This window comes from Puma concolor, chromosome B3, assembly GCF_028749965.1.
Source record: "Puma concolor isolate L17-30 chromosome B3, mPumCon1.1.hap2, whole genome shotgun sequence".
Taxonomy (NCBI): Eukaryota; Metazoa; Chordata; class Mammalia; order Carnivora; family Felidae; genus Puma; species Puma concolor.
Window position 1 is genome coordinate 110,978,869 of NC_141672.1, and position 27,438 is coordinate 111,006,306.

Here is a 27,438-nt window from a genome sequence, read left to right on the forward strand (position 1 = left end):
CGTGTTCTTGCCCAAGGAAAACCATGTTCCCTTCGACCCATGTGCGTACTTCCTGGCTTACAGCTGTAATCTTCCACACTGTAACATAAGTTTGCCCCAAATGCCACTATTATATTGCCGCTTTTTCAGAAAAGCTTAATTGGAATTTTTAATGTATTTTTGGGGGGTGGGCTGAGTTGCCATTTGCCTCTAAAAACAATGAGAAGGAAAACAGAGTATGATCTTCTTGCCAGAAATATGGAGCCAAATCTGAAATTAATTTACAGAGTCATTAGTATTTTCCATTTGTAAACCCAAAAATGAATATAAGTGCAGTTCCTTGTAATTAACTACAAATTAGAACAGGGTTGGGAGGACTTTTCAGGGACCGACAGGAACTCTAGCAGAAGCAGATGGGTGTTGGGGGGGGCACCCAAGAGTTGCTTTGGTTTTCACTCAAGTCTGTGATTTTGGGAAAGTAAGACAGACTCAAATATTCTCCCAGAAAAACGCACTTTTCCAACAATCTAAAAACTGGCAGGGACTTCATACTGATCTGTTGTAACCTTCTCATTTTCTGAGTAGGGCAGCTGAGCGATTCAGGGAGCGTCAGTGACTTGCCCAAAGTCACATAGCACAGAACCTATGCTCTGACACTCCGGGCACCACTGCCCCTGCTTCCCAGGTGCTAATCAGCTTGAGCCTTTCATGTTTCGCATTGAGATGTACTCCTGCCCAGAGTGGTGCTCCCTATTGGACTAGAGGTGATCCAGTCAGAGTCCCCCCTCTGCCATGCACTCAGGGTACAGGTGTAAAATCCTGTGTGTCTCACTTTAAGGAGCCTGGTGAATCCCCAGGCTCACCCCAAGCCAAGCCTCAGCACTGCACACTTAGAATGTGCTGTCGTGTGAGTGAAATCGGCCTGTGGTTAGTTAGCAGGGAATGTGTGTCAGTATTGAGCTGTTTGCAGCAGGAGCTCTTCCTGGGGCTCCCTAAGCCGGATGAACTGGGTCTTTGAGATGCCATTGAGCCATCAGAGGCCTTTTCAAATGCTATTCTCACTGACCCACTGGAGGTGAAGCCCTGTGACGTCATCTCCCCCAGTTGAGTGTGTATGCGCGTGTGCGTGTGCTACACAGAGACTTCAGATTGGCAGAACACTGTGAAAACCCACTTCTGGGAGTCCCTGGCCGCCCTCCATCACTTTTCTTACTAACAGGATGTCTTACTTACTAAAGGCATGATCCCCTTCTTGAAAAGTCTGAAGTCTAGGTATTGGGAAAAATCGTATGCCCATGGGGTTGCTAAGAACCATTATATTAATGGTAAATATTTGCATGTGACTGTGCCAGGCTCTGTTCTAAGAGCACCTAATACAGAGACCGTGTGAGACACAGTGGTGCCTCCGTTCTTCTACAGATGAGGAAACTGAGGTCTGTAGAGGTGAAGTTTAATGTGGTTGTGAGGCAGAGGAGGACACTGGCACCCATGCCCTCAGCCCTTCAGACCCTCCCAGTGTCCTGAGGGGGGGGCGGGGGGGGGGAATGCATCCCAGGTGGCCCTGTCTAGGGAAAGCTGCATGAGGAAACTTAAGGAGGTGCAAGGGACAGAGCTGGCCTGATTTTGGAATGGCAGAGACCAGAGAGGAAGGCCTGTGTTTTGGAAGGCTCCTTGTCTGTTGCAGTGGTTTGCCATCTGGGTTCTGGCCAACCCATGGGATACCGTGAAGGGTGGCAGGTGGGTTAGCGGAGGAGAGAGGGTGGCCCCAGTGAGTCCCTCTTACTTGGAGGTCCCCTCCCTGTGCCAGAAGTTCAGGGAGGCAGCCCTGGGCCAGCTTGCTTCTCTCTCAGCTGTTGCTGCCTTCATAACCTTGGGCCAGTGGCTTCACCCTTTGGAAGCTCAGCTCCCTCCTTTGGGAAAATAAGGGGTCACAACACCCTTCTTGACTGTTAAGATTAGATGAGCTGATACCCAGAACTTCTTGCAAAGCATCTGGTGCCAAGTAGGCCCTGTTTAAAGAAGAGTTTTCTTTTTTCCCTTCCACTCTTTTTTTTTTTTTTTTAAATAACTTTTTCCCCCCATGATAACAAAAATTATAGAAGACAGAGACAAGTTAATATGTTGTTGTCTATACTCTCAGGCCAAGAATTTCCTAAGTGTTTACATACCAAAGGGCTGTGAACTTGGATTTTCTCTGCTGGGTCTGTGCTGGTTCATACACCCTTTCCACGACATCAGGAGCCTGGCCTTGGTCTATTGTTGGGGTTTTGTGCAGGTACTTTCATTGTAGCATACAGATGTGAAAAATGCACGTTACAGGTAAATTATAACTTGCCCACTTTTCATCAGATGTAACGAATGTTAATGTTTTTCAAGTATTCATTTCAGATATCTGTAATGTCTTCTTTATTAAGAAAAATTAAAAGACTGCTGAAGGCCTCCTGTTACTCCTGCCTTCTTCCTATTCATCTTCCTCCCTCCTCACAGGTGTTTACTCTCCTGGAATTGGTGTGTGTTTTTCCCAGCTGGGATTTTGTAGCCTATTGTTTATGAAGTCAAATTGCCCCCATTGGAATGTGTCTGAACCACCAAAGCAAATGATCAGCATTCGGGAAGAAGCAGCCTGCACACTCAAGGCCAGGAGAGTGTGACTTCAGAAAAAGAATAAACCCACTTGTTCCCAAATGGAAATTCCAAAATTATAAATCCCTTGCCTTTGACTTAAAACTTGACCCCACCCCCCTGCGTAATTGCAAATTTGAGCTTGTGCGGTCCTGAGCTCCCAGGGTCATCTGGGCCTTTCATGTGAGTAAATACATTCCGGAGTTGGTTATTGTTAGAGCAGGTGTTTTGGCTTTTTTTTGGTAATACCTCCCCACCCCTCCCCACTGCCTTGATCACAACTGTAACATGTTACTGTTACAGAGAACTTGGAACATACAAAGAAGTAACCCTTAAAATTGTGCACTGCCCTCCTACCCTGACCTCCACCCCAACAGAGGTATCCCCACCCCCCGCCCGCTCTACCCTCCCCACAGTGTGAAGAACTGGAGGTCACTGGGCCTTCCAAGTGGGGCCAGCCCCATGGCTTCTTAGGGTTTCTTAGCAAGCAAGCCTAAACCTGTGTGTGGTCCCCGGAAGAGAGGGGTAGCCATCCGACTAAGGTCAGGTCAGTGACACTGCTAGAACCAGAAGGCCATCTCCTGGTGGCCGAAGGCGTTTTTCCCACCATGTCTACTCTTCATGGTGCCCGGCCCTGGTCTAGGCACGGTGATAGATGCCCAACGGAGGGGAGGGGTCCTGCTTCCTCTTAAGGGAAATTGGGAGGCGTTCTCCTGGGCTTGACCTTTGACCTAGCTTTACTGAAAATGTCTAGGACATTTTTCATTTTATCATTTTAAACTGACTACAAGTCAATGTAATACGTCAGCCATTTGCTGCGTATCCACAGTGAAACTATTCTGGAGTTCTTTGTTTTTTTTAACTGAAATTATTTTCGTTAGCATCAGCTCTTTCTCATGTACATTTACAACAAAACTTCTGTTTTGTTTGCTTTCTTGTTGTCGGTACTGATTTTAACTTCTGCCATTTTGAGCTTTTTAACTTTTTTTTTTTTTTTTTTTTTTTTTTTTTTTTTTTTTTGCCACTGAGCCCAATTCTCCTGGGTAAAACTTTGCATTATTTGAGTTACTGGATTTTTTTCCCATCAGGTTTTAGTCCAGGACTTTCATTGCCTGCTGTTTTAGCTACTTTCACTTTTATGTTGAGCTTTTTTATCTTTGAGATTTAATTTTTACTTGGGTGGATTTTGCAGTTATTCATGGTTGCCAAGAAGATAGGATTCTTGGATCCACTGTTTATCGTCAACAGATGTTTCAGGTGTGTGATGTTAGCCATTACCAGTTTTGTTTGGGGTTCGGTCTCTCCAGTACCCTTTTTCTTTCCTGTGGGGGACCGGAATGACAGGTCGAAATGTCTTGTTTTTTCAAGAGTCGAGAACAAGCTCGTGAGGTATCCTGCCCTTGGATTTCTCCTTTGGGGGGTGTTTGTGCTTTCTTCTTAGTGACAGAGAAAACGGGAGCTCTTAGACGTCAGGCCTCTCCTAGGAAGGGCTGTGTTGTCTGTCTTCAGCTTCCCCACCTCCTGCCCTGTGACCTTCCAAATTCACACTCCGTGCCCGTACCCTGGGCAGACGTCCGAAGGGGCAGCTCCAGGCCGGTGTGCCGGTAAGCCCAGTGGATGGGGACAAGTGCTCTCTCCTCTGCGGGCTGGTCTCCCTGTTGGTCCACAAACTTGCTGGCCAGAGAGCTGTTAAAGGCCTTCCGGCTTTATCCCGCTCCGGGTGGGGATGTGCACGCTTGGGGTGTCAGGAAGCCACTGTTCCCATAGGAAACCCCCTGCGTGAGTGAAGCAGAGGCGTTACTCATGGCCCTCTGCTGGGTTCCGGTGTCCGGGACTCTGCTCCCCCACATGACATCAGGGCCGGGCCTGCCTCTGGAGCTGAATGCGCAGGGAGGGCCTGCTGGCAAAGGTTGCTGTTCCTTCTTTCCAGTCATGGCTGCGCTGGGTGGCTTCCCTGGGACAATTACACCCAAGGGAAGCGAACTCCTCTGTGTAAGTAAACATCCACCTCCCCTCAAAGGAAAGGCCCCTGCTCAGCTTCTCCAGGCAGCCAGAATGGTGCTCTGTGGGTCAGGGCGGTTTTTTTGTTGTTGTTGTTGCTGTTGTTCCCCCGTTTGTCCATCCTTTGATTTTTTTTTTTTTTTTTTTCTGTCTCCTTCAATTAGGCCTGTGACTGTTTTCAGACGGCTATTTGTGTATACAAGTCATGTCAGCCATCATAATTTGTGTTTGTCTAGATCAATAAAAGCGGCCCTGGCCAAAGCCAGCTGAGAATTTATAAATACCCTTCAACTCCTCCCCTCCCTGAGAGATGGCAAGCCTCCATCCCGTTAACCCTCCAAACCATCGCTGTTGGTTGACTTGATCAGGAAAGATGTGAAATATAATTTCTTTTGATGTGTCTTCTCTTTCGCCTTTTGGTGGGGTTTTATTCAATGTTTCAACAACAGTAGCTGTGATTGCCCACTTCAGAGCAAAAGCCTTTCCCTGTGCCTGTTTATGGAGTTAACTGAGAGATCAAAGTGTCGGGAACCCATTTAGACACAGATTGTGTCTTCTCTTAGCTCTCCTGCTGCCCAATAAAGTGGGCTTGGGCTTATCTGAGATAGCTACCAAAGGAAGCTTACACACAGATTCTTGTGATATGCTCACTTAGGAAGAAAAGGTGAGGAATTTAAATTCACGTGTATCTTAAGGATTTTTAAGAACCAGCTTTTCTGTGTGGATGGAACTAGAGTGTATTCTGCAAAATAAGTCAGAGAAAGACAAATACATGATTTCACTCGTGTGGAAATTAAGAAACAAAACAGATAAAAATAGGGGAAGGGAAGGAAAAAATAAGATAGGGAGACAAACCGTAAGAGACTCTTAAACACAGAGAATAAAACTGAGGGTTACTGGAGGGGAGGTGGGCAGGGGGATGGGCTAAATGGGTGATGGGCATTAAGGGCACTTTTGGGATGAGCACTGGGTGTTATATGTAAGTGATGAATCACTAAATTCTATTCCTGAAATCATTATTACACTATGTGTTAACTAACTTAGTTCTTTTTTTTTTTTTTAAATTTAAATCCAGGTTTTCTTCTGTTTGCTCACATGTGGGAGAAAAATAAACCTCAGATGCCCTATGATACCTAGTTACATTGGGTTTTTCTATAAAATGTCAAGACAGCAGCACACAGTTTTCTGCCCTGCCTTCCCCTCTGCACAGTCTGTTCTTGCCAGAAGTTTTATGATGGGGAGGGTGCCATTTCTGCTCTCCTCCTCCCTCAGTGAAATCATTCTGTCCCTGATCTTTAACCCTTAAAAGACTGGGAACGGAAGGCTTTGATGTTAGGGTTAAAATATAAAGCCTCTTCATTGGCCTAGGCTGGAATTCAGGTGTGTGAGGAAGCCTTTAAGAATGCAGCAGCCCCGGGGGTGCCTGGGTGGCTCAGTTGGTTAAGCACCCAACTTCAGCTCAAGTCATGATCTCCTGGTCCGTGAGTTTGAGCCCTGCGTCAGGCTCTGCACTGATAGCTCAGAGCCTGGAGCCTGTTTCTGATTCTGTGTCTCCCTCGTTCTCTGCCCCTCCCCTGCTCATGCCCTATCTCAAAAATAAATAAACATTAAGAATGCAGCAGCCCCAGTGGGTTCTGGAGTTGGCTGGGTGTTTCAGTTTGCAATGAAAAACAGCTCACGTTGCCTGCTTTTCCTGCCCTTGTGACTTTGTCAAGCATCCCTCCTAAAGCAAGGTACTTCCTGGCTACACTAAAAGGCCCCCAAGATGTTGGGTAATTAGATTCTTTCTTTCTTTTTAACTCCGACCCAACTTCACTCAGTTAAAGGTTTGGTAAGTCTGTCTGCAGACATCGGTGTAGACTGTGACCCCGGCCCTGACAAGTCAATAGGTTTGATCCAGGATGGTGCAAGGTTCTGGAAGAGATAGTAAATCCAAATAGATGACTTATCTCATCATAAAAGCCACCATCCTCTCTTCTAGTCCCCACTGAAAGCAAGGGTGAAGGGGGCAGTGGCCTTAGTTCTCCTTTGACTTCAGGCAAGAGAAAGGGTTTCCAGAGGTAGAATTGGTAATCACACTCCTTTCTTCTCCCTAACACTTGCTTGACCTCTGCCCACACCATGTGCACAGTGTAGTCCTGGCCATCCCTCCACACCCTCCCCCTGGCACTCAGTGCTGCAGGCTGTCAGGGGCTGGCCACTGACGCAGCCTGGAGATAGCCATCAGGAAGCGTCCCATGAGCCCTGCCGCGTGTTTGAAGGCATTGTTTGTGGAGCAAACTCCACCAGAAGCTTGCAGTCCTCACGGTAGGAAACTGTGTAGAGAGCAAGTGGCCCTCCTTCTGAGATCTCTGGGTACAGAATCCTCGAGGTGAGGCAGACTGGTCTAGAGCTGGTAGAGGCCCAGGGCGACCAGACAGCTTGTTACCCAAGCCTGGTCTCTGGAAGTAAAGGGGAGTGTCCTTACCAATGACACCAGGACAGTAGGTGTGAGTGGGGCTATCCCAAATAAACGGGCACGTGGTTGCCCTACCAAGGCCAGTCCCTGTCCTTTCAGGTTCCATTTTGTTTGACAAGGAGTGATGTTTCAGATGCTCATGGGGACAGGCAGAGTGCAGGAAGCGGTGCTCGGTGGGTGAAGACCCAGCAGGGCCGAGCATTCATTTCCAGGCAGAAGGGGCTTTGGGGCATCAGCCAGTGGTCAAGTGTTACCAGATCTTCTGATTTTTTATTTTCCAGAGATGCCCCAGATCTAGATTTACATATGAAACCTCCCAGCTTTTAAAAGATGACAACTAATTAAAAAATCTTAAAAACACTGTGCAGGCCAAGTACAACATCTGTAGGCTACTGCCTGTTTTCAACCTCCGGCCCAGACCAATTAATTGGTGGCTGTCTTCTGTGTGTTTGAATTCCGGCAACGGGAAGTTTCTTACGGAAGTTGCCCAGATTGACCACAAGCGAGGTGGGGAAGAGGAGAGGGGAGCTTAACTTGGCTTCCCTTGAGCATTCATTTGCACAATAAATATTTATTGAGCACCTGTTAATGTTCAAAGCACTCTCTCTGTTATGCCGTATTTTGTTTAATGTTTTGGGGTGAGCTGTGTCTTACTCACACTCTGTATCACAGGCTGTTGTGATTCCGTGCCCCTCCTCTGAGATTCTGACCAGGATGAATGCAAGCTTAACACAGCAGAAGTCCCCAGGAGAGGATCCTCATCTAAAGAAAAACCTGGGGATGTAGAAGCTGGAGCAGAGAAATCCCAGCCAGGGACACTTGTTCTGCGTAGTCTTTGAAGGTCCTATGAGGACCAGGAGGAAGAAGTCACTGAGGAGCAGACTGCGTTCAGCTTTGTATATAGCCGAACTTTGCATTCTGTGCTTAGGGGGTTAGATGACCCCTCAGCTGGTCTTTCATTACCAGAAAGTCTTGAGGCTATCTGCTGTATACCTACTAGACTCCGCAGCCTCTTTCTCGTCTGTGGCTCTTATGTCTGATGGACCCCTAGCAGGTCCTCACTTATTTGTATCTTCTAGCAGCTGAATTTGTAGCCAGAAGCCCCCAGAAAAGCGATTGAGCTCTAAAGACTCTGTTCACCTGGGGGGTGGGGTGGGATGGGATGGGGTGAGGATAGCAGCTCTTGGAGAGACTGCCCTTGATGCTGTAAAATGTCACTCACATTTCCCGGTCTCCTGCACCATGAATTTCAAATTGGGGATAACATCTACTCCTAGGATAATTTGAGGCAACCGAGACGCAGAGAGCTTAAGTAATCTGCACCAGGCCACACAGCTGGGCTATGCGAGGTCAGGTCCTAGTTGGCTTCCACTGCTCTCTTGCCCACTATGCTAACCTGTTCGGTTTCATTTCCTTTTGTGTGTTCATTCTTCCATGTGTCTTTTTTCGCCATCGTTTCAGGACCATCGGCATTCAAATGTTTAATAGCTAGGGTTTGTTTGTTTGTTTGCTTGTTTGCCCTGTGTACTTGGCCAGAAGTAGGAATTCATCACCATCTGTGAACGTTTACTGAGCCTCCATGGTTTGTGTGGAATTGCACTAGAAACACTCGACCCCGGGGCTGGGTTGGCAATAAACTAGGACTTTCTGCAGAACTTTTGAGGACAGATCACCAACGGGTTGGAAAGAATTTCCTTCAGGAATGGTGACACTCTATTTTTCACCTTGTTAATGCCTGCCCCCCACCTTTGCTTCCCCCCACCCAGTGTCAGTCTTAACTGTGTTAAGTGCTTTTTCTGCTCAGTGTCCTAGATAAGAGGTTTCTAAGTGATGTTCCTGATATGCACCCCACCTACCCCCAAATCTCAGGCTTCTTGATGGATAGAGAATTAGACATCTGGTTTGTTTTGGAATAGGAGGCTGGGATAGGGGAGTCCAGAGGCCTGAGTTAATGTAGAGGCTGCTGGCCTCTGAAGACCTTTTGAAAACCACTGTGCTAAATGACAGCAAAGCTGTCACGACCTCAAATTGTCAAGGAGATTTTGCAAAAGCCCACAAAATAGCCTTGTGATGCTCTTGAAAGGGCCCATGTGGTTCATCAGGTGGGCCCACCATGTTGCTCTGGTACACGGGGACATGTACACATGTGCAGGAAAGAGCTCAGCGTCCAGCAAACCCAGAAGTTTCCTCCTGAGTTTGAACAACCTACTCATTTTCCCTGGCACGTCCCTTTACTCAATGGATCATTCCCAGTCAGACCGAAACTCCAGGCAGAACAGCCAGATCTCTGTGCTCCAGTCCTCGCTCCCCTGCAGAAAGGGTGGGGGGAGGTCTCTGCGTACGATCTCTTCTCTACTGCCAACTTGAAGTTTATTGACCCACTTTGGGTTGCCTTGCCCTCCAGTGCTTTTCCCTGGTGAACTGTTGTTATGATCAGTGTCAGCCCAGAGTAGTACTTCCCTTCCCCCTCCACCCCCCCACCCCCCCACATCAAGTAATGGGATCTGCATACTTTTTCATGTGAATTACTAAGTAGGTAAGGCATTAAGGTAGCAGACCGGCCATAACTACTTTTTCAGGGAAATCTTTAACATGTATGCCTGTCACCCTCTTTTGGAACATAACACGGCCCATTCATGTTTCAATATTGGCTCTTTGCAGGGTTTGTCATGCGCCTAGCAGAGCAAGACATTTTTGACAGTCTGTTGGAACAATGTATGTCTGGGCGCCCTGCTTCTTTGCTGCATTTTAAAATCACGTTTTCTGATAACTTTCCCATCAGGGTTTCGGGAATTTTTTTTTAGACATTTTTATTGAGGTATAAGGGACGTAAATCCATATTGAAAGTACATACTGAAAATGTACAATTTGATGTGTTTGACATATGTGTGCACCCATGGAACTATCACCACAATCAAGATAATGAACATGTCTGTCACCCCCAAAGTCTCCTCCTGCCCCTTTGTAATTTCACCAGGCCCCAGGCAATCACTGATCTGCTTTCTGTCACTGTACATTAGTTTTAATTTTCTAAAATCTTACACTAATGGAATCATAGAGGATATAATCTTTTCTTGGGGGAGGAGTCAGCTTTCTTTCCCATAGCATAATTATTTTCAGATTCTTCTGTGTTCTTGCCTGTTGCAATCATGAATTCCTTTTTCACGGCTGGGTGATCCTTCATTGTACAGATGTAAACAGGAGTTTTGATCTTAATGTTTAAATAAGCAAAGAATTTCAGCTAAGGACATCAGAAGTAAGCCATCTACATAAAATGCGTCAATGGGGAACTTGTATGTTTGGGTTTTGTTTTATTTTTGTTTTTAAAGTTTCGTATGGAGGAGTATCTTATTGAGTATGCTTTGGAAGAGCAAATATTTGTATAGAACTCCTTTGGCCCTGAATTTTCACTTCATTAAATCTGTAAGTATTTGCAAGTAGTACTTGCCGAGCACAAAGGACTTCAGGTCACAGCCAGGAGCTGATTTGCTCACGAGGTTCGATCAGCAGTTAGTGGCACCACGTCCCACATGTGATAGGGCTGTCGTGTGCGTTGAGACAAAAAACTGTGCCATCCTTGCAAAATTGTTGAAGTCTTGCCTCCCACAGTCTTCTCGGGGCCTGACCTCGTTTTCCAGCTCTTTAGAACTGGATGAGTTCCCTGCCTTCCATGCTCTTGGTTCTTCTGTGGTCCGGCATTTGTAGTTTCTGCCGTCCTGTGATTCCTGCCCAGAGCACTGTGTCATGGGGGTGGTGTGCAGGCAGCAGGTTAGCCTCACGGATTCCCTCAGCCTCACAAAGCCACGCACACAAGGTAAGGGTGGGAGTTCACCATGGCGGTTTTGTTTCCAGCATTTGGGCAGCCCCTAACAGGTGCCCAACACCGTGTTTCTGGGGAATTTGAAGTATGCTTTCTTTTTCATTTCTCTCAGGAGAAGGTCACTAAACAGTCTCTTATTTGTGCAAAAAGCCAGTGAGCCTCCAGCAGTCACAGATTGTCAGAGAAGGGACCTCAGACATACCTCATCCGACCTGTCCATTTTATAGATGAGTGCTGAGGCTCAGAGAGTGGGAATAACTGACACAGAGTCACTAATAGCAGAACTGGGACTTGGGGGACCCAGGCAACTGCCTAAGACCTTAATCTATGAGGGTAGGAACTTCAGGAGCACCTGGAAAAATTTTGGAGGCTTGGGAAAGAAGTTGTTCATCTTTCAGCCTTGGCTGAAAGCTGCTTGTACTATTAAAAAAACAAACAAACAAAAAACATAAATTGTCCCCAGATGTTTCTAGAGTATTCTCATGGCTCACAGTCTCCTGAGCTTGTCACCAACTTATCCCAGGAGTAAGTTGAAAATTCAGGGGTGAATGATCTGTCTTGTTGGGCAGTATTTTTGGGCACATGAATGAAAGGTGATAGCATTATTGTATGAAAGATTGGCATTTGTAGCCTCTCGTGTGAGCCCCTTGACAGCCTTCCTAGATAGCACTATTGTCCCAGTGAGGGAACCAGCCCTGGAAGATAGGGCGTCTTACCTGAGGTCACCCGGGTGGCAGAGAGGAGCCAGAGTTGGGATCCATGTCCTGGTTCCCAGTCTCCTCTTGTTTCTACTTGACCCCCTTCAAGGCAAGTGGCTGTGTAGGGCAATAGCATGACACAGTGGGAAGACCCTGGGCTTTTCATGTTTGGAGTTGAAGGTTGATTATGTTCTCTTGCTTGCTGTGTGACCTGGTGGTAGAATCTTAACCTCTCTGAACTTCATTGTCTTTTGGGAAGTAGGATTAAAGGCTATTCATATAAAGTACTTAGCAAAGAACTTGCTTATAGAAGATAACTGGTCAGTGTTGTTTTAATGAAGGTGAGGCAGGTGTGGGAAAAGCAAGATGAAGTGAAGAAAACATGCCTATCAGGCAAAAATGAGGGCAGATTTGCACAAACCATGGGGTGCCCTTGCCCCTGCTCTTGCACCCAGATGCTTAAATGTTTTCTAGTTTGGTCCATGAGTCCTTGATCCTTTTCACAGTTAAGAAAGCTTTCTTGCACATACTAGGGCCTTGCCCATACTAGGCTCTCAGTTAACATAGACCTGCTGATCAAGCCCTCTCCCTGTGGCTGCTCAGAGCAGCCGTGTGTACGTCTACGCTCTGTGCAGACGCTATTAAAACAGGACAGAATCCTGGCATAGGTAGACTTGCAAGGTGCTGTTTGGGCCCAGGGCAGGTGGTCAGTCTGTGGAGGTGGGACCTGGACGTGAGAGATGGTGCTGGGGCTGGTTGTGCCATGGCACCAGGGCTGAGTGGGAATTAGTGCCGACCTGGGGGTGGGAGGCAGGAGAAGACATTTCTCTCGGTCAGTTAGATGCAGTCTGAAGTCCTGCTCAGCTATTTGCGTGCACGTGCGTGCGTGTGCGTGTGTGTGTGTGTGTGTGTGTAGAACATCCCCATTTAACTAATGGATGCTCTGAGCCCAGCCCATTCCCCCTGCTGGGAGAGCCTGCAGCCACCCAGTCTCAGGTTTGGACTTTTTTAAAGGGTGTGGGGATAAAGTTGAAAGTTGGGTCGGCATTTGGAGAACCAGCTTGACCCCCTCCTCCTGCCTGATGGAGGGGACAGAGAACCTTGGATACCTCAAGGGGTGGCAGGGGTGATTCAGGACTTTGATCTTGCCTGACGCATGAAGCAGCTCCCTGGTGACAGGCAGGCCGAGGTTTGAGGCACCCTATTGTGGGGCAAGAGAACTCCCAGGAACCTTCCCTCTCGCTCCACTCGTCTCTGTGAGTGGCCCAGCCTCCTGCAGCCCTTCCTGCTGCCCTGTTCCTTCCAAGGAGCCTGTTTGAGAAGTCTGTGATTCACTTCCCGTCTTCAGCCCTTGTTTAATATTCCCTCCATTGTTACCAAACAATCCAGGCCCCCTGGCGTGGTGTTCTGCTGCTCTGGCCAAGGAAGGAGGAGAAAGAGCTGTTTAAACGGCCCAGGGAGATGGGCCCCTGGCTTACTTGAAATACAGGCCTTGATAGCACTGGGGCCCCAACAGCTGGAGGAGGACTGGGTGCAAGAACCCAGTCCTGCACAGCAACGGCTGGCTCTGGCCTTCCTTCTCTTGCTGGGCGCCCCTGCCCTTTGTTGTGGTATTTGCTGCTTTGCTAGCCGACAGCTGTGATTTCCATTTTGGGTCCCAGATAGTTTGGGATCATAGATTCACACCAGCGTCGGCTCAGAAGGACCCTTGGGTAGATACTGTGCCCTCCTGAGCCCCAGTTTCTTCATGTGTAGGGGAAAAGCCGGGGGGCGGCTATGAAATGGCTGCCCTTTAGAGCCCTCCCCACCTCCTACCCCTCCACACCGCAGTCGTGTGGTTCCTGAGCCTGGATGATAGTACGAGAGGTCATCTGTGTGCCCTCCGGTGTCCGGGCGGATTTCCGCCAAAGCCGCCCCAGGTGTGAGCACGTCTGTGGGCCATCACACTCCCTGTGCGACCTCTGGCTTCAGAGGTCAGCGGTTCCACAGCCTCCCCCACCGTTCTCATTTGAAGCCACCTTCTCTCTCAGCAAGTTGTTTGATATCCACATAATTCCTTCAGATCACGTCCTAGCTGTGACTGCCGCAGGTTTGCTGGCATTGGGGGGGGGGGGGGGGGGAGGGGGGGGTTGTTTTTTTCCCTTCTCACTCACAGAAAGTCAAAGCCTGATGTTTTCTCTCACCCTCTCCGCTGTTGTCCCGTTTCTGGTAGAGAAGAAGGGAATTTTGGTGGCAGTCCTCCATCTTGATCACATATTTGCTCTGCTTCCATCGACGATTCAGCTTTGGTCCGTCCGAGGCCTGCGTGCCTAGTGGCAGTAAAGGAACGTGGCCACCTTTAAGCTACTTTCGGCTGCGAGTGTGCTCCCGTAGGTATGTGGGATGTCAGCGCTTAGAAGGCAGCGAGCCACTGCAGGTGGATTGACCCCATCGTTATATAGCAGCATACTATACTCGGCCCGGGGGTCTGTGTGCCTTCAACTCTGCTGACTCTACAGCTGATACAATTTACATTCAACAGACATTTGTTTAGCAGATTTATTGCAAGGCCTCCTAACTAATGACTGCCCATAGTCTTAGCCACCGATGACTTCGTGTGCCTGTCTCTCTCTGTCCCTGGTGTGGCAGGGGAAGTGGGAGGAACTTCCTTTCTCCAAAGCATTTTAACTCCCGTGCTTCCCCACTGGGGGCTTCAGCGCCGCAGGTGGGCTGTTTTTGACCCGCATCTCTCAAGACCAGCTGTTGGCAGGGGGCTGCCTGTGTGGCTCAGTCAGTTCTGCTCAGGCCACGATCTCATGGTTTGCGAGTTCGAGCCCTGCCTCGGGCTCTGTGCTGACCATGGGGAGCCTGCCTAGGATTCTCTCTCTTTTCCATTCTCTCTGCCCCTCCCCCCACCCTTGTGTGCACACTCTCTCAAAATAACCTTAAAAAAAAAAAAACAGCTGCTGGTTTACAGAATGTTTCTGATACTAGGTGTCTGGCAGTAATGTGAGGCTGTGGATCCCTCTGCTATGGGGCTTGATGTCTTGATTGGGTTCATAAGGCTGGGGTGCAGCCGAGGTTTTTGTTTCCTACATCTTCTGATGGTTGATGCCCAGAGGAATAATTCCATTATCATGACCTGCTTGTGAGCAAATGTAACATGTAAGCCAGTGCTCCATCCGGGGTACTGGGAAAGCTAAGTTGGGTCTCCTTGCCCTTGAGGGGCTCCTGTCTTCATTGGGAAGAGAAGCCAGAAACGTATGGAAGTTACTTAACCGCACCAGGCCCTGGGTGCTAAGTGCTGAGGTAGGTGAGTATGGGACAATAGAGATTGAGACTTTGAGGAAGGAGGACCCATAGAGGGCATTCTGCAGGAGGAGCCACAGAATGGGATGAGTTTTGATCTAGAGGCATAGTGAGGCCTGTCAGAGGGCTGAAGAGAGTCTCTGGACCCACGTGTCTTATTGGCATGCTGCCACTGGCTGCAGATCTCTGGCTCCGGGACACAGAAGCCCCGTGTTCAGATGCTGTGGCTGCAGCATGTTACCTCTGCTGCTTGGGCGGGTTAAGCACTGAATTTCTGGGCCTATAGATCAGGCCTTGACACATCTGTCTGCTGTCTGCGAACTGGGGGTCTGACGAGGGGGTGAGTGGGTGGGTCCCAGTGCGAATCTTGGCTGGGACTGGGTGGGCTGATCATGGAGAGAGCGGTAAATGCCCAGGACTTCGTCACCTGGAAGTCTTTCTGTGCTCCTGCCTTGAGATGCAGCTTTCAGCCAAGAGCCATTCAGTGGCAGGCTTTTGCCACTCTGGCATTTTAAGTGCTTGCCTGGCTCTCTAAAGTCCTTCCTTGTTGGCTTGGAATTCTTATCTTCCTGCCCATAGGGGTTCTTTGCTGCCTTAGGTGAAATTGCCCCCAATGAACCCGAACCTTTTGTTAAGGTACAATAGGAAGTCTGTCCCCTTAGACAGAAAGGAATGCTAATTGGTTGATTATCTGTCCTCAAGATCGGGATGCCCAGAACATACAGACACCCATTCTTTGTTACAGGTTAGATGCAAAGTGCTTCTGTGAGCTGGTAAAGCTTTGGTCCAGATAGGAGGAGAGAGTTTGTGGAAGGTCAGAGATTGGTGGCCTGCAAATGCTGTATTTTCTATGTACAGAGGTAGCCATTTAACTTCATGGTCCTTAAACTGACTTTTTCTAGACCTGTGATCATTTTCCACCCCTCCCTCACTTCCAGCTCCAAACAGGGCAAGAGTTATAAATGTGGTTAAGACTGAAACACGGGGAAGTTCCTTTTCGAGCCCGTATTGTATGGTATCTTGCTAGGAATTGTAACATTGGAGTTGGAGCCAGCACTGCCTCTCCCATGGAATGTCCCCCGCATTGCCCTGTTTACCCTTCACATGTTCTCCAACATTAGTGACATTGTTTTATCTCCCTGGCCAGTGACTCATAATTAAGGAAGTCAAAACCGTGCAATTAACACAAAACCTCCTTACTTGCCCTCTTCACCTCTGCCCGCCCCCCCCCCCCCCCCCCCCCCCCCCGCAAATGCCCTAGACACGAACACCAGCCCGATGTTTTCTAGAAGTCTTTGGAAACTTTGATGTGTTTTGATAGAATGAGGCAGCCGGTTATTATCACCATCACCTGGTTCCACTTGTTTAACCCCAAATGTCTGTGAGAATCTTCTCAAAAAAAAAAAGAAGAAAAATGAAAGAAGAAAGACAATCCCACCCCTAAACGTGCAGTCTGCCCACAGGAAGTGATTCACGGGGCTCTATTCATGCAAACCTGATGGGGCAGGAGGTGGGAGGCTGGGAACTGGGTCTGGGAAAAGACGGCCCGGAGAGGATACTCAGACCTTAATGGTTTCTGCTTTGTGGAAGAAAGTGAAAAACAGAATGACTAAGAGTCCTGTAATAAGAATTGTTTGTTTAGTGAAGTGAGCTAATATTGAAGTTCACTGGCAGATAAGACAGGGGAAATAGCAGTTGTCAGGGGAGGTGACTTTCTGGTGCCCTGCCCTTTTTATTTTTTAAGGAGCAAAGATATTTCTCAGTCTTAAGGCATTTATTAGTGGAAGGTCAAGATCTGTACTTGAGCACCCCCCCCTCCTGCCCCCATCCTACTCCCTCTTACCCCGCCTCCCCCACATCGTACCCTTTGCAGAGACAAGGGTCTAAGCCAAGGTAATTATCTAATAGTCTTTTTCTTTTCTTGTTGCCCTTTCCCCCAAAGTTAGATTTTGGAGGCTAGTAAAGATCTTTCTTTCCCTAACTGGTCATTTTTGTTTCCCCACCTGGAACATCACATTATCCTAGAGACAAGGAATCCTTTCTGTTCTGGTTGTTTCTGTCCTGTAGATAGAGCTTGGCATTTTATTTTTATTTTGTCTTTTCCTGAATTGAAATACAAATCCATCCGTTTCCCAAAAGCAATTTGGGAACAGAGCCTACAAGTGTTGGTCATGTTAACAGCCCTGCTGTAGGACAGGGCTGTAGGAGGGCCCAAGGCCCGAAGCACCCAAGAGATTAGGAAGAGGTATGTAAACACACCTGGATTTATGATTCTGTTTCAAGTTCCCTGTATTTTATGAGGTGAGCTTTGGGGGTGGGGGTTGTAACAAAAGTTGGGCTGAAATGGGCTTTTTGCCTTAAGCCCATCAGAACATTTCCAAGGGCTGTGAGTGTCCGGAAAGGTCTGTGAGTGATCTCTTTAAAAACAAACAAATGATCTTCAGGCTTAATTCCACTCGGAGTGAATGTTAACTGGCAGGGTGAAATGGTGATCCAGAATGTTCTGTGAATCCTGGGAACTACTCTTTTCCCTTCTTCCAGTAACCAGAGACCAACCCAGATCTCTAGCCTCTTCCAATTGTGACCTAAAGTCTCTGGGATCCTGCTGATCCCCAAGAAAAAGCACCCCTACCCCGTCAAGCTGGTGCTTGGAGAAAAAAAAAAGCTTTCGAAAACCAAGGGTGTTAAATAGATTTCCAAAGAAACCTCCTCCTCCCCTAAGACTTAACTACTTTCTTTGTGTGGAGGAAGAGAGGGAACAAGGACAGCTGTCTCATCAGAGCCCACGGAGAATCTGATCATTCTAACAGGGTGCACATTGTGTTTTGAGATCATAGGAGCTGGGTTTGGGGTGTAACAGCCAGATTCAATGCCAGGCATTGCTGCTTGCCTCTCTAGGTAACTTGAGGCATATCCCCCAACATCACATGAACCTTTTACCTGTAAAGTGAGAGGATACCCACCACACAGGAGGGAGAAGTGCCAGGTAGACACCTGCTCTGAGCTGTGAATTGTTTCTGTCCCCGACCCCAACCAATGCCAGAGCATTTCTGTAACCCACAAGTTCTCAAGGGACCCAGAAGAGTGAAATCGCCCCCAGGGGGACATTGAGCAATATGTGGGGACACTTTTGGTTATCACAACTGGGGCTGGGAGCGGCATCTAGTGGGTAGAGACCAGGAATGCTGCTAAACATGCTACAGTACACATAATAGTTCCCACCCCCACCCCCACCCCCAACGAATCATCTGGCCCCAAACGTCGGGAGAGCTGAGGTTGATAAACAGTAGGGCTCGCCTTCCAGCCGCATGTTGAAAAGGTCTTGGTGTACGTGTGCTTTACAGATGATCATAATTAAGCTGAGCTCTTTCCATAAATCAGCCTTCTGTTTTTCCCAGGAAGCGCACATTCTGTGCCCACCCTTGGCCCCTGGGGAGGAAGGAAGCCCTGAGGTCCTGATGATCTCCATGTGTTTCCGATAGGGTCTGGCCCCTCACAGAGGGCAGGCGAGGTGTTCCTCCTTTGAGAGTCTGCCGAGGGTGCTCTTTGAACCTCTGGGGCCCACACGGAGGACTCATCTGCAAGGGGTACTCATCACAGACCTGAGCAGACTGCCTTGGAAGACTGGCAGGGAGAGGGGAGCCCTAGGTACAGTGCAGAGAAGTGGAGACAAGGGTAGCCTCTGCTCTGGGGCAAAGCACTGGGGGCTTTGGCCTGGCATTTTATTGGGTGTTCACTGAATTTGCCAGCCCGAGGCATCGGATATTATCCATTTGCAAGTTCAGATGGAAATTGAGCTGTTCTCGGTGGAAGTGGTTCAGTGACTGGTGTCAAGGGTTGTGAAATCCTGGTTTGAACTCCTCGTACGCCAGTCCAACCTGGATCATTAAAAAACATGCTTCTACTTTCAGAACCTACCGAGAACGCTTCTGAAACTGGGCAAGAGCATGTGGTCCCTGTGTTAGAGCTCATAACGAAACCTCAGTTATCCAGAACCTACCCTACCACAGCCTTCGTCTAGCCGGGGTCCTTCTTTACGGCACCAAGTGACGACAACAGGCTGGCGTTGGGAATGTTTTTTATTTAAACTCCAACCACCAAAGAAAACTCTGCAAGTGTCTGGGAATAGTATATTCCATGTATGGCTCAATTTTTGGTTTGTTTGTCACTTTTTGTGTTAATATAATTTCAAGCCTCAGAAAGTTGTCGTGGTAGGACCGGAAGTACGGTATTCTCCCTTCACCAGAGTCCTCAATTGTGCTGTCCTGCTTTTGGACATCAGTCCTGAAGAGTGAGACCTTCAGGCCGCTTAAGATGCAGTTGCAACAAGGAAAGAGTGACGTTTGATTGTACTCGACTTCCCAGGGTGGGAAAGCGGACTCATACACATTACAGACTTCATCAGTGGGGAGGCTGGCTCTGGTGAAATGAAGGTTGGGAAGCCATCTGCTCACTCTGTGTTCATTTGCTGGGTGACCTGGAGGTGCTTAATCCATCATTGTGTTTCCTCAGCCATGAGAGGAAGGGAATAGACAAGACCCTCTCAAGGCTCCTCAGGTCCCAGCTATGTGTAGTTCTCCACAGTGGGTTTTCAGGCAGACATCGACTTAGCCAGAACTTCAGCTGACCAGGACGCTTTGTTCCCTGAGTGTTAGGGCTCTGTGGTTTGTCACCCGCAGCCAGGAGTCTCAGCACAAAACCCCCGGCAGAAGTTCTGCCCAGAACAAAGGATGCTTTGGTGTTAGCTATGTTTACCAAAGGGAATGGATCCTGGGTGAACCCCCAAATCAGATAACCCTCTCAGCAGGAGTGTTTTCTGGGCTTTCTCACTTGCTACTCTGTCAGATCGTTGTCCTGGGTTGTCCATGGCACGGAAGAAGGAAGGGCATGTTCTGATGGTTGCGTGCTAAGAAGCAGCAGAGAGGGAGAGCTCTCAGGCCAAGTGGAACCAACGAAAGGGGACTTTTAAAGTCTCCACAATTCTTTTCTGCCTTCTGAGGTAAATGGTCTGTTTCTTAGGCGGTCTGCTGAGTGAGCATATAACCCAAACTTGAAGTCACTCAAACCTTGCTTTTATTTTGCACCAGAAAAACAGAACAAAAAAAGAAAACCCACATATAATGCAAAGCTCAAGGAGAGTATAGTATAGGGGCCCCTGGGTGGCTCAGTCACTTGAGCATCCGACTCTTGATTTTGGCTCAGGTCACCATCTCACGGTTTGTGAGATGATGCCCCAAGTTGGGATTCTCTCTCTCCCTCTCTCTCTGCCTCTCCCCCTCTTTCTCTCCCTCTTTCTTTCCCTCTCACTCTGTCTCAAAATAAGTAAGTAAACTTAAAAAAAAAATATTTTATTGCAGGTGAGTAGACACATGGCTTGATTGTTGTCAGAAGGAGGTAGGGGAGGCCTCATCCCACTGGGGTGGGAGGGGAATGCCTCAAACGTTCAGCTGCAGCACCCATGTTCAGGGGAGTAATGGGCATGGGTGTAGGTTTGTGGTATAACTAGCAACCCCAAGATGGGAAATAAGCCCTTTTTCTTACACTAAGACATAGCAAATATTAGGGGAACAATGTAAAAGTACAGAATAAATTGAGTTGAAAGGGATACCAAAGGTTTGGTTTTGGGGGTTACTGTGCTAGTTGAGTCACTTCAAAAAGTTAACATTTGGTTTAGTAATTGGAGTAAGTCCACATGTAATGCAAATGGATTCTAAAAGTCTATAGGTAGGTGGTTCTCCATAAACAAAACCAATCCTTCTGAAATGGTCACCTCTTCTCTTGGTGTCGTATTCAAGGTCAGGAAATGGTCCTTATGCCCCATTTAGAGTCAAGAAAAGAAGTGTCACACCTTGGGCCTAGGCAAAGTTGGGAAAGCTTGCAAGCACTCTCTCTCTCCATCAGGATGTGATGATAATGATACCTGCAAGTTTATCTCAGTCAGCTAGCGTTGAGTAACAAATGCTCCAAAAGTTCAGGAGCTTAAACCAACCATTGTTTGTGCGGACTCATGCTTCTGTTCCTCGCATGGGCTTGGTGCCTTGTGCAGGTCTGGTTCTGTCTGTTCCCCCTGTGTTAGGTCCTGGGCCCAGGTGGAGGGGGAGCTCTGCTTGAGGTGAGGTGTGAGAAGAGACCAGCAGAATCACATGATGGCTTTGATCTCCTTTGTTCCTGTTCTGTGTGCCAAAGCTGGTCCATAGCCTGGCCCGAGGTCAAGGGCTGAGGAAATACACTACACCCACGGTTAGGAGGAGCGGCAGAGCCATCCAGCAAAGGGCAGGGATACAGGCAAGGTGACTAGTTCAATCTGCAGTGGTCATCGAGGGACCAGCACGGTGCCTGGCAAATAGTAGTAGTAATAACTTCTGTCACTATTGTTGTTATTACTACTTAATGGGCAAGTCCAAAAAGAAAAGTTGTCTCTGAAAGAAGCTAGAAAGGTTAGTAATGTGCATGTTAAATAAAATTGGTTTCAACTGGAATAGGATGATGTCAGTGAATTTGCTTTCTGTTCACTTCTTTGGCTCATGCCTGGAAATGTGACACATGTGGTCATGTTCAGTCAGTATCTGCTGAGTGGTAAGAGGTCAGTTTCCCTGATTGGCATGCGGTGTGGGACAGCAGAAAAGGCACTGTTTACCCTCCCTCTCCTCTGGTTCTCAGCACCGGCCTGGGTTTGAATCCTGGCAGTTATATGACTTGAGGCAAGCCCCGTAAGTTCTCTGAGCTTGGTGAAGGCGGGGTATACTGGCGCGTTGCCATTTTTGCATTCTCACGTAATAGCAGTGTGCCTGGCACATGGTTGATGCTGAATAGATCTTGGTGTGCTTCTGGAACCTGTGTGCTCTGTTCCCAGTCTTCTCCTGGACCCCCGTGTCCAAATCCTCTGATGTTTCATGCTGTCCCCAGATGGCTATGGGTAGCAGATCACTGGCAACAGGGGATGTGAACGGCATGTGGCAGGAGGTGGGCCCGGCCCCACCCTGTCCCCCGGGAATGCTCTGGCCGTCTCTACCTTACCGTCGGCTCTGGGCTCTGGCATGACCACATCCTTGGCTATGGCTCCCACCACCATTTTGGGATATTTCACGGGTCCCACTTGGAGCCAATGGGAGGAAACCTAATTTCCTGCCACAGGAAATAGTTCGGCTGGTGAAGAATATATTTAAGGATTAAAACCTCTGTCAGACGAGCTGGAAAGGGTTGCTGGAGAAAGACGTGGAGGTCTCTCATCAGGAAGCCACTGGGTGTGGGAAGAGATCTCCATCCTAAACGGGGAGGAGGCCCAAAGGCCAGTTCCTGGGACTGTGCTCTTAGCCTCAGCAAGTAAGTGGTTTGGGGCTACAAGGAAGGGCTGGGTCAGGGAACAGAGCGGGTCATAAATAGATCTTCTCCTGCAGCGGAGCATGTTCGTGGTAACATCAGCTCAGAATTAAGACCTATTTATTGGATTTACTTAACATGGGCCCGCTGCCCTGTAAGCTTGGGAGGGTGTGTGCTGGACACATCAGCTAAATTAGATCCAGCAGCTGAAACTCCCAGTTCACTCTTATGACTCTGGTAAACATTGGTGAGGATTTTGAGTGGGACAGAGGGAGAGAGGCGAAATCCTGCCAGGGCTGGCTCTGGGCGGCCCAGACCCCGAACCAAGAGGAGTAGCTACAGATGCCTACGGAGAAGTGAACGAGATGCCCTCCCCGTTGTATGTTTGGGAGTCGTATGGCCCAGAAACAGGGGCATGGGCCAGATGACTTCTGGAAAATACTGCCAAGCCAGACTGGTGGTCACGTGCTCGTGAGCTGGAGACAGGGACGGTCTCCCTGCCATCAGGGCCCAGCCTGGCAGCCAGGATTGCTGGTCTTTCACAGAAGCCCGATGCAGACTGCTGTGTGCTCCCAGGAGAGGAACCTTACATCTCAGACACACCGATATACAGTCACTACGAGCCTTGCCTTATAACCCGCACAGCACTGTGCACAGGCTGTGCGGAGAGTCAGAGCACAGAAGCCTTGAGGAAATGAGAAGCACCAGGCCAACTGAAGCCTGTCCGGGGACAGCCAGGCTGTGCACCCACTTGTCAGAGCAGGGGAGGGGGCTGGTGTTTTTGAGTTCCCTACCGTGTACCTTACTTTTGCCTTACTAGAAACAATAATGACCGTAGATGGCTGCTGGTTACTGTGTTCTGACTCCAGGCTGAAGGCTTTCTGCACCAAGTAGCACTTAGTCTTTCCAGCAATTGAATGGAGGGGCTTACATTTCAGATGATAAAAAAAATTAAGACCAAGACCTTAAGCAATTTGGTTAGGTTGATACGGTTATCGAGCACGGCCAGTCTTTGAATCCAGGTTTATCCAAGTCCAAAGCCCCAGAGCTCTTGCCTTTTATTATTTTTTTTAATAATGGGTAACCTACAACAAACTGCACATATCCTAAAGTGTACAATTTGATAAATGTTGACATCTGTGTATACCTGTGAAACCAGCACTGCTATGGGGATAGTCAACATAGCCTTTAACCCATAATAAGCCCCCACTCCCGTCCCTTCACCCCAACCCCAGGCAACCACTGGTCTGCTTTCTGTCACTCTGGAGAAGTTTGCATTTTTCCTTTAAGTTACTCTGTAATTTGATATAAACAGAATCACATCTGGCTTCTTTCACTGGGCATGAGCGTTTTTAAATTCATCCGCGTTGTTGCATGTATCAACAGTCCGTTCGTTTTCATGAAGTGGTGGGTGGTGTTGCTTTGTGTGGATACGTCCCAGTTTATCCATTCACCTGTTGATGATAAATGTTGGGTAGTTTTCAGTTTGGGGCTATTGCTGGCGAAGCTGCTGTGGACATTTGTACACAGGTCGTCCAATGGACAGATGTTTTCACTTCTTTTGGGGAAGCACTTAGTGGAATGGGTGGATCATATGATAGGCTTATGTTTTGGACTTTTTAAGACACTTACAAACTGTTTTCCAAAGTAGTTACACCATTTTACATGCCCACCCAACAACGTCTGAAGTTTTAGTCTCTCCATGCTTTCACCAGCATGTGGCATGGTCTTTAATTGTAGCCATTCGAACAATTACGAAGTGGTGTCTCACCATGGTTTAAATTTGCCCTTCTCTAATGACGGGTGATGTCGGGTATCATTTCATGTGCTCATTGACCATCTTTATACCTTTTTGTGGAGGGTCTGTTCAAATCATTTACCTGTTGTTGTTTTTTGGTTTTTGGTTTTTGTTTTGTTTTTTACAGTTGGGTTGTTTTTCTTTTTCTGAATTTTTTTTTTAACATTCATTTTTGAGAGAGAGAGAGAGACATAGCATGAGCAGGGGAGGGGTAGAGAGGGAGACACAGAATCTGAAGCAGGATCCAGGCTCTGAGCTGTCAGCACAGAGCCCGACGCGGGACTGGAACTCACAAACTGTGAGATCATGACCCAAGCTGAAGTCAGATGCTCAACCCATTGAGCCACCCAGGCACCCTTGTTTGTTTTCTCAATATTGAATTTTCAGAGTTCTTTATTCTGGAAACAGGCCCTTTATCAGATGTAGGCTTTGCAAACATTTTCCCCTAACTTAGGGTTTTTTATTCTCCAAACAATGCCATTCAAAGACCAGGAGCTTACATTATGATGAAGTCCAACTTGTCAACTTTCTTTTTTAGTGGGATGTGCTTCTGATGTGGTATCTAAGCAATGTGTGTCTACCCCAAGGTCACAGAGATTCCTCATGTATTCCTTGTGTATTCTCCTGAAAGTTGTGGTTTCAGGCTTGATCTCAGGACCCATTTCAATTAATTTTTGCACAGGGTGCAAGCTGTAGGTTGAAGTTCATTTGTCTCCCATATGGACATCCCATTGTTCCAGCACCATTTGTCGAACAGACGGTCCTCTGTCCACTAAATGGTTTTGGACCTTTGTTGAAAATCAGCTGCCCATATATACGTAACCATTTCTGGACTCTGTTAGGCTCCATTGACGTGTTTATCAGTCGTTTGCCATGACCGCACTGACTTGGTTACTGGGCTTCCCTTGATTTTTAAAAACTCATTGATAAATAGTTCGTGTATACAGTTGAAAACTTCAAGAACTCTTTCCTCAATTTTTAACTCCCATTAATTTTTATTTCCAAAAGTTTTTTTCATAGTTTGTAAATGTTCCTGTTTTAGGATTGTAATATTTTCTCTTCCTGAGAGTAGTTTTTGTTTCATTTTGTTTGAAGGTTTTTCTGCTCCCTGTATTGTCTGAGACTTCCTCCTCACCCCCGCCCCCTCATTTCTGTCTCTGTGCCTTGTGTTAGAGGCGTTCTCTAAATGGCTGAGGGTTCTGGCTGTGCATTCATGTTTAAGAGTGAAGCGGTAGGGGCGCCTGGGTGGCGCAGTCGGTTAAGCGTCCGACTTCAGCCAGGTCATGATCTCGCGGTCCGTGAGTTCGAGCCCCGCGTCGGGCTCTGGGCTGATGGCTCAGAGCCTGGAGCCTGTTTCCGATTCTGTGTCTCCCTCTCTCTCTGCCCCTCCCCCGTTCATGCTCTGTCTCTCTCTGTCCCAAAAATAAATAAACGTTGAAAAAAAAAAATTAAAAAAAAAAAAAAAAAATGAAGCGGTAGAAAGCAGATTGAATGCTCTGTTATGTGTTGGCAGGTAAGCTCCCCTATATATATGGTGAGCTGGCAGGAACCGGGCTGTTTTGTTGAGGGTTCCCCAAATGTCAGTATTGCATGTCTTAAGGGCTCAGCTGTTTAATTTCTCCACAGGTGGGGGTCGGGGGCACAGGCCTGCCCGTCACAGTCCTGGGTGCCGAGTGAGCAAAACATCAGTCACGACATCTTGTTTCCAGCCCTCATCTGACCTTCACCCTTAGCTGTGCCCTGGTGGCCCCATCCAGAGCCCTGCTCTCTGGTTCATTTTCTGCAGAGTAAACCTGTTTCTCGCTGGATTGGGGGGGGGTCGGGTCCTGTTTGCAGGGGCTCAGGGTGGAGAGCTGATCTGGCTGCCTTTTCCATAGACTTTAAACCCATCCTCCTGTTGGATCCTCCTCTTGAGAAGTGTATGGTGCCTCCAATTCCTGCGTCTTTCCCAGGTTCTGAGGCACGAATGGAATCACTTTTGTTGGCTTCCTCTGACAGGTGCTTGGTTTCAGCTCACTCCACTCTGACGTCTGTTCCCATATGGCCACGTTTCCATGTCTACACTCTTCTTGTTATCTTGGGCACAACAGAGATAGACGCATCCTTTCAGGTTGTTGTATTTAATGGAAGGACATTTCTTACCCTCTCCCTCCCTCCTCCCCTCCCTCCCCCTGACCATCCATTCCTCACCCCTCCCTTTCTCCTCTCTTCCTTCCCTCTACCAGCCTCTTCTGCCTACCCCCGTAGCCCCTCCCCTTTGCCCTCTTTCTTCTTTTCCCCCCCCTCTTCCTTCTTCTTTGCCTGGAGCCTCCTATGCCAGAATTCTTCAGGGAGACAGCCAAGCATTGTATCCTCAAGAGAAAACAGCCCATGAAGTGCAGACAGCATCGGATGTGGAATTGGCAAACTGAAGTTTTCGACCTACAGATGCAATAAACCTGTCGTCCTCCTCGATGCTCCTTCCCATCCCTCAACTGCAAAAAACCTATAGAGACCGTATCGCAACCTGCCCCACACCCCGACCTTGGCCCTAGTGACCCGTATTGTGTCAGAGTTGCACGTTTACAAGGCGGTCCCATTTCTACCTACTCCATGCCCTTTCACCCCTTGCAGGCCCCTGAGCAGGTGTGAGTTCCTGGGTCTACTCCAGTTTCTGTCGAGTGAGGTGTCCTGGTTCTGGGGGTTTCAGATGTTAGGGCTGTGTGTGAGGGTCTTGCCTCATCAGGAGTGCTCAGAGCATCCTGTCCCCTCTACCTCCCCTTCCTAAAGGCTCAAACTGGGGTACAGAGTTGTCAGGAACTTGGCCTTATGCTCACTGTCCCGGGCTGTCGGCTGCATGGAAGCTGAGACCTTTCTCTTGTGTTGTCCTCCGCTGCCCCTGCTCTTACCCTGTATTATTATTTTTAAAACCAGAGGGTCACCCCCTTGGATCAACCAGGTGGGAAGGGGAGGGGCTCCCTCCATAGCCCCAGTCCTCCCTCACTGCCCACCTGAGCCTTTCTCCAGGGCCTCCCCCTGAAGAGGCTGCTACCGTGTCCAGCTGGCTCTTAGCTGGGGCTTTTGTCAAACACCGAAGAGTGACACCGAAGAGTGGGTAGTGGGTGGGGGGAATGTTTGCATTTTACAGATGAAGTAGCTGAGGGTCCCAGAGACCTCATGACTTGCCCAGTGTTGTCTCCCAGCTGGGAGAGGGGAACCCCATCTTGACCCCAGGCCACATGACTCCATATCCGGTAGTGTTCCTTCTCTACCCCCGGGGGCGAGTCCAGGCTGTTCTCTCTTGTTCTGCCTGGTAATTACCGGTTTTTGGCTGGAGGGGTTCCTTGGTCCAGGGCCCCATGGGAGGGAGGTAATTACATCCTTTGAGATGCCCTTCGTCAGCAGCTCCCCGTCAGTCCCTGTGACCAAGGCTTGTGCTGACCTTTGTCCCTTCCCCGTTCCCAGGCCAGTGGCT

The 27,438-nt window shown here is 48.3% G+C and overlaps 1 protein-coding gene across 3 annotated transcripts in view; it reads left to right on the plus strand.

Moving 5' to 3' along the window:
* The window catches only part of SMAD3 (SMAD family member 3), a 119,299-nt gene that overhangs the window by 62,920 nt on the left and 28,941 nt on the right, over window positions 1–27,438 (plus strand). The window contains exon 1 of one of the 3 annotated variants that reach the window (XM_086711019.1): window positions 21,262–22,189. The exons of the other annotated variants lie outside the window; for them this stretch is intronic. The gene's annotated coding sequence lies outside the window, so the exon portion shown is untranslated. Of the gene's footprint in view, window positions 1–21,261; window positions 22,190–27,438 lie in introns of those variants that run through there. 3 annotated transcript variants of the gene reach the window in all.